Raw genomic sequence first — 13,624 nt, forward strand, 5'->3', positions numbered from 1 at the left:
AATTTTTATGTATAATTATATTACTTTCCCTTTAGAGCCGAAATCTATTCAGAGATCTTTCGCTAGCCTTAATTAGAAAACAAAGCATTTCCAGACCTAAACAATGAACGTTTTTCCTTAATTTGCAAGAGAAATAAATTTAAAAATACAGCAGAACTTTCCTCAATCTCTCTTTGTGTGCGCGTCTCTCTCTCTCGTTCACTCTATCCCTGTCTGTCTCTCTCTCCGTTCGTTCGTTCGCGGGCGCGCGCGTATGTATATGTTACACCAGAAATAACAAAACGTTCTCAGCTTTTTTTACACGCAACTGGCGTTTGCTTCTTTGCGTTAATTTGTATCTTATAACGTACAGCTTACATACATACAGAATTTTCCGGGAGCTGTTGGTCCAACTTAAGGGATTCAAGGCGTAAAAAGTTCGGACGAAAGTCCTATTTCTCTTTATCTTCCATTTGTCCACTAATTTATTTTTTTAATAAAAATGTACATCTCAAGAACGACTGATATACATAGTGGCCCACGAAGAAACGGAGAAACTTGCAGGACATGTTCTACTGGTAAAAATAATGAAAAAAGTTCGTAAATATAAGTCCGGAAAAATTTGTTTTCGAGTTAAGGATAGCGAAAGATTTCGACCGGATTTCAGCTCTTCTAATAAAAAAAATGAACTAATGTGATTTTTGGAAACCTAATTAAGGATTAAAGTTGGTGATTTTTTATGTAATTTGATTTGGGAAATAGGATAAAATAGGTCCCAGAACTGTAACTCCAATAGTTTTTAAGATATATGACCTAAAACACAAAAATTGGTGTCGAAAAACAAGTTTTTTTTTTAGTTTTTTTAATACAGTAGCTTTGTTAAATGACTAATAAATGAGGAAGATTTAGTAACAAACCTTGTGGATAATTTAATTCTGAGAAAATTGTGATTACGGCTAATAAAACGAAAATAAAAACTCTTAAAAATAGGGTTTTTGTTGAAGCAAAATAAATGAAAAAAAGGCAGAAAATCGTATTATTCTATATGTACCTAAAAAACATTTTTTTTTTTTTTTTGAAAACAGAACCGCTAATTACTGAAGATAATTTTAAAAGAAATACAAAATTTATAAAACAATATTTTAGCTGCATATTTCTGTTGAACGCCAAGTAAATCATCCAAGTAATTCAGCATACTACGTAGCCCAGGACGTAGTACATGGCGAAACTCACGTCGCACTGGTTTGTCAAAAAAACTAAGTGTGGTGCATTCAACGGAAAGAAAGTTTTATCCTTTCCGCTTGCAGAAGGTTAAAAATGTGCCGCCAACAGATACTCCCACCGGTTAAACTTCTGTCATTGGCTTCTAGACAACGCTGATAAGGTAAATTCACTTGATGTAGTCACTTTTACGAGGAACACTCATCAATTCTAAAAAATAGTCCTTTATGGAGCCAAAACAATCCACATAGTACTGTGAAAACCAGACTTCAACGTAGATTTCACATTAATGTTTAGTGTGGCATTATTTTACACAAAATTCTAGGACCATTCGTTTTCGATGAAAACCTTACGGGAAAATGCATACGTTCATTTCTTGAAAACTAATTTGCCGGCGATTTTGGACGATACAAACTACAAACTAGATGGCAATTGATTTTCCAGCACGATTGTACAACGTCCCATTTTCTTTTAGCAGCCAGAAATAACTTGAATGCTAATTTCTAACTGGTTTGGACTTAGCTAATCAATTACCTACCACGATCACCTGACTTAATGCCATTTAGAAATTTTCATAGGTAAACTTTTCAAACTTATTTATTTAGTGGAAGATGTTGGATATACACACACGCGCACAAATTTAATAAAACATCTCAGTTTTTACTTCCTTGTACGAAGTAAAGGAAGTATTGTGATCGCGAAAAATTTCGGTTTTCAGATTTCAACGGAAATATCAATTTTGACCATCCCTAAATCCAATTCGACTAGTTTTGGCGTGACGTCTATACGTTCGTATGTATGTATGTATAGTACGTACATATGTATCTCGCATAACTCAAAAACGATGGATTTAAGACTGCTGTAAAATCTAGTTGTGCACCTCCCCTTTCGATTGCAATCAACTGAACCAAACGTGTTCAAAAAAGCCCAAAATTGGATCTTGGACTTTTGCTTAACTGTAGTAATAAGCAATCATCGAGAGCTTTTCAACAATATATCATACATGGTACTTATTTTCATTGGTTCCAGTTTTAGCCAAATAAAATTTCACTAATTGTGCACTTAACGTCCTAAAAATTTTAGCACGACCGCATTTCATCAGGGTAGCTAAAATCCGAGCAAAACCTTTCACTAGGTATAACTCGCAAACGAAGCATTTTAGGACATATGAGTAGAATAAATTTTATGAAATTCGTGGTAGAACTTGTGATCTACTCTGTACATTTACATATTTTTTTGTGGCGAAATTCAATAAGATGAAATTAAAACAAAAAAGCATTGCGGAAGTTGAGTGATAAATAAATACCCTCCCCCTCAAAAAAAATACCAGAATTGTTATTTTTGGTGATATACAAAAAAATAAAGAAAATTATTAAGTTTTTAATATAAGGGAAAGACATTTGAAAATCAAAAACCGTTTTATACGTTTGTATAAATCCGCTTCTTCCTTGCAATTCCTATTTTATAACTGTCTCTTGTATTCACAGAACGGGTAGATAGAATATCTAATACGAATAAACATGACGTTACATGCATGATAATAAGCCTGTAGAGGTAAAAGAGGCCAAAACTGTACCCGTCCAAAGCAAATTAGATTTTCCAACAAGCAGGCTTATAGAAGAAACATGTAATATGATATCTGTAAAATATTTTGCACACGTATATTATAAAACATTTAAACGCCATACATACCGGGCCAATAAACTTGCGAGAACTGTAGAAAAGCTTTTACTATTATTTAAACTTTTTACTCGAATAAATAGTACGACGTAATAAATCAACGGGATATTATAACCATAAAAACCACCTAGAATCTTTATGAATGTTTGGTCATTATTAAAATAATTACTAAAACGTACATGACAATATCTATTTAATTTTAAGAACCAAGATTTTAAAGTTTACTTTCCTTACTTTTTTGTCATTTTTACGCAGCTGAATTTTTTTTACTGTCATAAATAGAAACAAAAGTTTATATATTTATATAAAAAGTTGATATACAGGTGTAAAAAAAAGAATATCGGGTTTTTTAAGCTACTACTAAACTTGAACTTACAGTAATGAATCGTAAATAAAATGAAAGAGTAACACTCAGTTTTTATTTACAAGCATTCAATGAGAACACGTTTCGTCAGCGGCACAAATCCGATCGACAGCAGAAAATTCGTTCCGTACTTTAATCAGCACGTCTGGAGTAATGGAAGCGACAGTTACTTCAATTTTATGAGTCAAATCGGTTAAATACGAGGTACAGGCGCATCTACAAAATCCTTTATAAAACCTCAAAAGAAAAAAATCACATGGAATCAGATAGGGTGACCTCGGAGGCAACGTAAACAAGCTCTGTCATCGAATTCATACCGACCGATCCAGCGCTCGAATAAAACGCCATAAAATTAACTTAAAATTAAACTTTTTGGTCTAACCTGTAGTTGACGAAAAAGCCGTGTATGCAGAATAACCAAACAAGCTACTCGCGTTACATGTTCTCTTCAGCGAAAAAGAACGCCCGTAAACTTGCCGTCAGGATTTCGCAAGGAAAACATTTACTTTTTGGGAATTCCTTTCGCATTGTACGAGTTCATGGAGATCTTCGGAATCTCAGATACGGACATTATGTGTGATAACTTTTCCACTACGATGAAATTTTTACCGATCACTAAATACAACGCGGTCAAGAAAGACGTCATCTTTATGCTGTAATAATTCTATCGCGAAGTCGTTAGAATTCAAAGCCTTCCTTTTCTCTATTTAATCGCAGCCTTAAATCAAAACTCAACACCTCAACCAAGAGATAATGAAACAAATTAAAACACTGATATTCTTTTTCTACACCGGGTACTAACCTTTATACAAAAGAAAAACTTTTATGTTTAATTGAGTTAAGTTTATCGGTAAAAAAAAGCCGACAAAGGACTGCATAACTTTAACGGGTATGTCCACAGAGTTTTATGACAAATATCTATAGCGTATTAAAATATAACGAATAATCATAAAAACATGACATCCCGTTTTTCCAGCCGTGGGACCAACCCCAGGGTCGCAGAGTGCGCTTCGCTCATCATTCCCGTCTAACCAGGACCCACACCCTCAAAGTCGTGATAATAATACTGTTAATTTATTTAGCTTTTACAGAAACCTGAAAAATTAACTAAATTACAAAAAAACTGAATAGTAGTAACTACGGTAACTAAAAAACACAGACCGTTGACAAAGAAAACTTGACAACGTATTTCTGTTGCTACGGTGACAGAAATTAATCTTTAATTATTAATTTTTTTTTCTTTAATACCTTTAATCGGCAACTTCGCCAAAGGGGCTACGGGCCCCTTGTAGATTAAAACCTTGTCTGGGATAACACGAATGTATCCTGTAAATTTGAAAGCAATCGGGCGGTTGGTTCTTGCAAACAAACTTTCGGCTATACCAGGTGATATTTAAGTATGGAAATAGCTTTCTTTATTGTGCATTTTATTTTATTTTTTTCGTTTATTGCATGCATGAGAAGTTTTTGGAGGCAGAAAGAAATGGGGTTCTACATAGTTAAAATCCGCTATATTGAATCAAATTTAATTTTTTTAAATAGGTGGACATATGACATGTTTTCGATCAATGGTGAAATGATTTTTCCGACATTGGAACTTTGAATGCTTATAAAATACACTGCATGGAAATAGAAATATTTTATTGCATTCTATTGATAATGCATACAATAACGACCATTCTACAATAAATGTTCAAAATATTTCCCCTCTACAGCTTGGCAGAATGCTAACCTCAAGTAATATCCGTTAATAACTTGTATCATTTTGGTCAATTTGACCAACAATTCTCACCCAAACGTTCACTTTCTGAGGATGCTGTGTATCAGCTTCCAACATCCATCTGGGATTATTATATCGCTTCAATATCGACAGTTTTGCTTATTCACATGACCATTTAACATAAAATTTACTTTATCAGTAAATATTATTGAATTAGGAAAATTTGCGTCTGTTAAATTTTTGCATTGTAATATCACAATACTCAACTCGGCGGTCAAATTCATCTTCCGAAAGTTTTTTCACCAGATTCGCCTTAAAAGGGTGAAATTTATTTATTTTAAGAATTTATTGAACTGAAAAATAACTGATGTCATGTTAGGCATGACAGTTTTCCGAATCGATGAATGAGGGTCTTCAACAAAGGTCTACAATAAATCCAATGTTTTTGCATTAGCTGTGACAGTTCCTGATTTACCAGTATGATTCTTTATAGAATCGATTTCTTCAAATAGCTGTACTGATCACAGTCGATGTACTTACCGGAAATCTATTATTAAATAAATCACGACCTCTTGTAAAGGCCGAACTCTGTCTCCATACCCGTACATCATCAACAGAGTTATTCTTTCAGTTTCACTTAAAGAAGGCATTGTTATTTGAAGATTTAATATTTAATGAAACTAAATAAATGAACGAGGAAACTAGCAAAACTTCCATCTAAAAACAAATCTGAACTGCTAGTCCTACAACTCAAGTTTTATTAGCAATATAATATTTTACCACTACAAATGTTGAAGTAAAAAGTGAAATAAGGAGTTAACGAACTGCATTGTTTCAACGTAATATAAATTACATTGTTGTAAATTAACAGCCTATTTACTCCACCAAATTTGTAATACTTTTAAGTTTCTCCAGCTGATTTTGTTTCATTTACGATAAGTAACCAATACCAGCTGATATTAATACTGCAAGTTAATTTTTATTTAGAAAATAATACCGGTTGATATAATCGTTTACTTTATTGTGTTGTTAATTATTAGTTATTGTTTATTATTATCAGTATTATAGCACTGTTTAAAGTTCGATATTGTATGCATTATGAATATAAAATGCAATAAAAATATTCTTGCAGCGCGTTTTACCTCGTTTTATTGTCGACACGATTTTTCCGTCACTGCAACATCGAATGCTTATAACTCGATAACGAAGGAAATAACAGAAAAACAGGTTCCACAACTTTTTTTCTTGCAAAATTTTAAATCGAAATCGTGTCATGTGTCAACTTCCTATTTAAAAATTAAATTTGATTCAATATGGCGTATCCAAGATTGAGGACAAAAATTGAAAACGCACCGAAATGGAGATTTTTTTAACTATGAAGAAAGCGATTTCTTTTTACCTCCAGGTACCTCTCAGATAAGCACAGTATTAAGCTGTTTTCATACAACTATCACCCAGTATATGTAAGATAGAATATTAATAAAATAATAAACGTTTTAATAATTCTTAACTGGTTAATAAATAATACATGAACTTAAATCTAATTTCGACTTAAATAAGATTCCTTAAGATTTGAAAATATAATGTGCAATAAAATCAATAAATTTTACAATGAGAAGGCAGGGAGATCAATGAATATTACGTTCATGTTTTTAATCATACCTTTGTTTAACTCTACGAAAAAATTACATAAAAAATTTTAAGCGTTACATGCAAAGATAATGGAAATTGCATCAATAAAAGTAAAACTCTAACAATAAAACACGCAAATCTCACTGGAACTAATTAACGTAAGTAATATTGAATAGAGCATTTTGAAAATATTTTTAGGGTAGGTAGCTGAAGCTTACCTAACTTTGGTTAGAGTAATTCATTCTTACATCAAAACTATATTATCGACAAATCAATTTTATATTAATCTTCCAAAAACTACGAGAGGTTGTCTCTGAAGTAAAAATCGTTTCATAATAAAAAAATTTATTCTGAAAACTTTATATTTATAAAAATATAAATATATTACAAAAATATTTATATTTTTTATTTCACTTAAACTACATACCTTATACTACAGGGTGATTTTTTAGTCCTGTTACCCAATTGTTAATGTCTGGTAATTTTTTTCTAAGAAAGGGAAATTTTGTTTTGTGACACGAAGTTGGTAGCGCTACACAACCGGTAGAGATACGGCAGTGTGAGTTGATTTTCCTTGAGCTGTGTAAACTTTTGTGTCGTTTCCTGTCGTGTTACGAACAGAATGTCTTTACCATAGAACAGCGAGTTTTCATTCTTGAACAATATTTTGCTACGAAATCGTACGCGAGTGTAAAAGAATCATTTCAAATTAAATTTGTCGGTGTTCCTCCGCCAGAAAAAATTTCAATTTCTAGGCTAGCAAATCGATTTCGAGAGACAGAAAACGTAGTGGTCGACCAACTCGCTTGACAGATGACGTTTTAGAGAATGTGAAAAAAAATTGCTCAATTCTCCACCGAAAAGTTTACGAAAACTTTTCACGCAAGTCGGTTTGTCATATTCGAGTGTTCAGAAAGCTCCTAAAAAATTGAAATTGTATCCGTATCGCGTACGATTATTCCAAGAGCTTCAGCCTCCAGATTTAAACAAGCGATTGCAATATTGCCGTCGGTTTAGGCCTCTCGTAAACGATAACGGAATCGAATTTTTAAACACAGTGTTCTTTAGTGATGAAGCTTGGATCCATCTTGAGGGTTATGTGAACAGTCAAAACTGTCGAATTTGGGCGGCTGAAAATCCTAACGCTTTACAAGACAAATCTTTGCATTCTGAAAAATTGGTGTGTGGTGTGCGATATCTCGTAATCGTATAGTCGGACCCATATTCTTCGAACAGACAGTAAATGGTGAAGTATACAGGAATATTGTGCGCCAATTTGTGTCCCTCCTGGAATCTCAAGAACGGTATTGCTGATTTCAGCAAGACGGCGCTACATTCCACACGTCTCGAAAAACCGTGGATTTTCTGCAAGAGTTCTTTGATGATCGAATAATAAGCAAGGGCTTATGGCCTCCAAGGTCCCCAAACCTCAAATCTCCTGATTACTTTTTGTGGGGCTATATTAAGTCCGACGAGCCTTCAAAAACAATCCTCATACTATTGATGAACTTAAAGTCAACATTACAGACTTAATCACGAATATTTTCAATGCAACTCTTAAAAAGGTTTCTGCTAATATGATGAAAAGAGTCCGTGCGTGTATAACCGCAAGGGGTGGGCATTTTATTTACAATTATGTAAGTAATAGCTTTTTATTAAATCTCTTTTGTAAGTAAAAATTACATTTTTTATTCTTAAATTACATTTAAAATTGGGTAACAGGACTACAAAATCATTCTGTGCTTCTCTATATAATCGCCACATGAATTAAAACATTTATCGTAACGATACCCAGCTTCAATATACCCTCGTAGTATTCTTCTGCCGCCAGTCCATTTAGCCACTGATTAACAGCATTTTTAAGTTCATCGTCGCCCGCGAATTGTTTACCACACAAAAATTCGATCAATCTCCAAAATAAAAATTTCCAAAAAATCAGAAAGAGCTAAGTCCAGACTATATGGTGGGTGATCGTATATTTCTCATCCAAATGTTCTCAGTAAATCACGTGTCGGACCCGCAACATGTGGACATGCATTATCGTGCAGCACGGTCATTTAAAATCCGTCGCCGATTTTGAATGGCGTGCCGTAAATTACGTGGAGTTTCGCGATAGGTTTCTACATTTATAGTAGTTCCACGTGGTATGAAATCAATCAGCAGTATGCCAAACCGATCCCAAAATACTGTGGCCATAGTTTGCGTCCAAATGGCTGTGACTTGGCCTTTGTTAGTCTGGTTGGTGATTGATGATGACGCCATTCACTTGACTGCCGTTTCCTCTCTGGCGTGTAATACGAAATCCATGTTTCATCGCCAGTAACAATCGAATTAAGGACCTTTTTCCTATGTAGCGCATCAAAAATTCCAAAGCAGATCCCGGAGAGGTGAGACACCAGAAGAAGGATTGCGGGCACGCGACTAAATGTCCAGTCTCTAAAACAAAAGGACACGACGAGATTTCTACCGTTGCCTTGGACCATTTATGTGTATTTTGTGATTGTGGCAGCGCCAGCTATCAGATATTGTCAAAACAGCGGATGGTATCTAGACAGGCAACAGGATGCAGCAATCTTGGACATGAGTGCCCGCTTTCCTGTTAAGAAAACTGGAGCAGGAAAGGGTTGTTGGGTAGAGTTGGACTTCATGTCCATCATGAAGTACACTTCGGTGTACTGTGGTGTACTGGGTCTTCCTCTTGAGTTGATGAGAGGACTCGGACTCGTAGAATTAAATACGGGAGATAGACCGAATTTTTACACGAGTGCCAGTTCTTCGTACATTGATGTGACCTTTATTAGTGTTACCTTAATAGAGTTGTGCAGTGTAAAGTGATGGACGATATTACACTCAGCGACCACGCCATCATACTTTTCACGCTTGACGGAAGTATTGTAAGGCGGGTTAAAAGGTGGGTGGGATTTGGAACTCTACGGTTAGGAAAATGTCTTTGATATTCAGCAGCAGTTGCATTTCAATCACACATCCCCAAAATATAATACCATGTTGGCATAAACCTCAGTCGTAAAAAAACAAAGGCATTACTGCGGTAAGAAAACAACTAAAACAAACACATACATCCACTTCATTAAACTACACTGTATTGGCCTAATACAACACTATTTTTCGTATCATTGCACTTTGTAGGAAAAACAAACATGCATTGTACGTGTAATGCCTTCGTTTTCATAACGGTAAGTGTTAGTAATAAAATCAACTTTCTTGAAATTTATCTGTTCAGCATTGTGTTACTTTTATTTATTTGTTTTTTATTGGGCTATTTTACACAAATTTTCTCAGTAATAAATTCTATACATATTAAAAAACAAATTTCACGCATTTATTAGTCATGTAATAAAGTTTTTGTAAACGTATAAAACGTTCTGAGACAACAAAATTTTCTGTTTTACGTCGGTTATTATGAAAGCTATTGGAGATACGGTTCAGGAACCTGTTTTATTCAATCTGTCAGGTAAAAATCCAAAAGATATCATCAAGTTTACCCTTTAATTTGGGTTCCTAGAATTTCAGTAAGGTTTTATTTCATTTTTGCCCACGAATCAAGCTGAAATATTTTGCTAGCCGTAACTCGCCAACCGACCGTTTCCGGATCCGTGTTTATATGAAATCTTTTCATTATTTTCGCTAGTAGAATGCACTCAGAAAATGCTGGTAACGTTACGTGAAACACCCACGTATATACTCGTGTGTATGAGTTCTCCAGGGACTTTTATATAACCTAATCTACTCGTGAAAATAATGGAAAAACTTCATACAAACATATGTCCTAAAAAATGCTTCGTTTGCGAGTTACGGCTACTGAAAAATTTTACACAGATTTCAGTTATTCCGGGGAAATGAGCTCGCACGAAAAATTTTAGGACGTTAATTAAGGGACAGAATTAGTGATTTTTATAGATTTCGAACTGATAGGTCATAGGTGCACTATTTTTTGAGAAATCTGGGATGAAAACAAAAAAATTGGGGTAAAAACTGTTTTTTATGTTTAACGTACAATAAAATTGTAATGGGTAATAAACACGTACAACGTTACATAAAACTTGTAGAGAATTTAATTCTGAACAAAATGATGTAAGATAACTGGAAAAAGAAACATTAGGAAAGAAAAATTCGAATTGTATTTAAAAACTGTAAATTACTATATTTGTCAAAAAAGTACTTATTTAATGTAAACAAAAAATTATTTTTTTTTGGAGGTGAGAAATTTCTAAAAAGAAAGTTACTGATACAATTTACAACATCCACAATTGCCAATTGTAAATGCGGGGGACATTGATAGCATTACATCTTGGACAAGGTTAAAAATGGGAACTTTATTCCACTACTTTTAATTTTTTATTTTTTTAGTGGTCGTAGAAAATTGTGCTTTAGTTCGATGAAAATACTAAAGTTATTTAAAATTAAAAGATTTTTAATTTAGAGGGATATTTAACATTATTTCTAACCGAGTTTTGTCTCAAAACGATTAACTGTTGACCCAAAAGTTGAAATTTGACACGAATACTTAGTTAGAATTTAATACTTGGGTTTGGTTTAATTTTTGACACCATCGGTGAGGGAACGTCCCGCGGTACCCAATTTTTTTTTAGTAAACTGTTTTTAGCCTTGTTCAATTGGGATCGGGATTTTTTCCAAAATGTTCATTTTAATTTAGCAATTATACTCAAAATACAGTACAATTTTGATGATAAAGTCATTTGATCAAGGGGATCAAGACGGGCCGAAATGTTTTTACTGAACATTTTTTTTTTTTTGTAGACGTACTTTAAATTTTGCAATAGTCATTTATTTGGTAAAAACCCTTGCGATCAGGATTTTTTCCAAAAAATTTCATTTTTCTTTAGCAAATATACTCAAAATACAGTACAATTTTGATGATAAAGTCATTTGATCATGGGGATCAAAACGGGCCGAAATGCTTTTACTGAACATTTTGTTTTTTTTTGTAGATGTACTTTAAATTTTACATTAGTAATTTATTTTCTAAAATCCCTATGTCGTAGTGTATTTGAAATAAAAGTTTGTCAAGGGCAAAGCAGACAAAGTTAAAATACAACCCTTTTTTTACGTATAAAAGCTTGTAGTGTGTTAACGAAATTTTAATGTCACATATTTTTTTCTTTTTTAATTCATCAAGAGGGTTGAAAGACAGTGTCACATCTCATTAAAAGTGTACGAAAAGTAGATTTTCTGTTTACCTGTTAATTATCTTTTTAATTAATTTAAAAGCAATAGTTGGAAAATTGTTTTCAAAAAGCGCCACTCAACCATATATTTCAAATATACGAGTTTCAACCGATGTCGGTATGCAAAAATTTTATTTTGATTAAATAATTAATTATAGTACAATACATCTTAGGGCTGAAATCAGAAAAGTTATGCAACTCCTTGTCATTTTTTTTTACGTTTACATCAACAGCAATAAAAATCCGACCATTTTTATTTAATATTTTATTACACGACACAAAAGCAAACTTTAACTAGAGTATTTCATTTAAAAAAATAATGAAAAAAATAATTTTTACCAATTATTAAAATACCGCTTAACATTTTAATTAAAAGATGTTACTAATGAAAAACTGCTGAAAACATTTTCATTAAACGAGAAAAATAAATTACAAGAATTAATTTCAGAAAAGGAAGTTCGTATAAACGACTTTTCTACACCCTACCGAAAATCATCCCATTTTAAATGTAACTTCTACGATTAGTTCAAACTTTTTTTCTGAATATTATAATATTTTAACAACAGCTTACTAAATTTTGTTATTACCTCTTACAATTTAACTGATATATAAAAAAATTTATGTGGACACCACACGACTTCCTTGTACGTTTATTAAATTACATATACACATTTCTGCTGCACTTCATTTAAATTTATTTCATTTTAAAAAGTGACAATCTCCAAAAGTGAGATTCCTCCAATTCTTTAATAAAAGTGGACAGTTACACAATTGCTAAAATATTAGTTATTATTAACATCAAATATTTTAACAATTACTTATTCAACAATCTTACCTCAAATATTAGGTTAGAGTAAAAGTCCCTTTATTACTCTTTAAATAAATTGTTTACCAAATAATCCAATAATAAAAACTGATTATTCTACATCGTAAGGTCAAACAAATTAATTACAAATATTAATTTTGATTAATATTTGTAACCGGTGTACATGAGTTCACTAAACGAATATTTTAATTATTATTAACTTTTATTTATACGATACACCAGAAATCTTGTGCATACTACGCATACTACGATCACTTTAAAATGAATACAATTCAAAAATGTATTTTATTTTTCGGTAAAATAATTAAATAAAATTATATTTTAAAAATAAAAATTTGCTAAGAAAATCCAAAAATAATACGATTCTAAATTATAGTTTTTAATATTGGATAATCAAATGTTTCACTAAATCTGTTTTTTATTTTATTTTCTTCTAATTTTATTTCTCTTAATTTTTTTTGTCCATTATCACTAAATTACTATTTATTGTAATTTTTTTTTACAATCACGGGTTAATAATTATTAAATCAATATATTTAAATTACGAAAAAGAAAAGTTAAAAAAATAAATAAAGAAAAAAGTTAAAAAACAAAAGGAGATGAAGTCCGATTCGAACCGATGTGCATTTCCTTTAAGACCCAAATATTTCAATAATTAAAATCTTAATTTTAATTTTGATTACAATCAAAAAGGGAGGTGCACAACTAAACTTTAGAACAATCCTAAATCCAAAATTTCAACATCCTACGGCTAATCTTTTTTGAGTTAAGGGAGATACGTACGTACAGACGTCACGCCGAAACTAGTCAAAATGGATTCAGGGATGGTTAAAATGGATATTTTGACCCTTGAAATATTTCATATTGATCCCTTGAAATATGAAAACTGAAATGTTTCGCGATCACAGAACTTCCTTACTTCGTACAAGGAAGTAAAAAAGTTAGGTAAATGGAATATCTTATTTTTTAAGAGAAATATCAATAAAAATTTAGTT

The sequence above is a fragment of the Lycorma delicatula genome, chromosome 2 (assembly GCF_047948215.1).
Source record: "Lycorma delicatula isolate Av1 chromosome 2, ASM4794821v1, whole genome shotgun sequence".
NCBI lineage: Eukaryota > Metazoa > Arthropoda > Insecta > Hemiptera > Fulgoridae > Lycorma > Lycorma delicatula.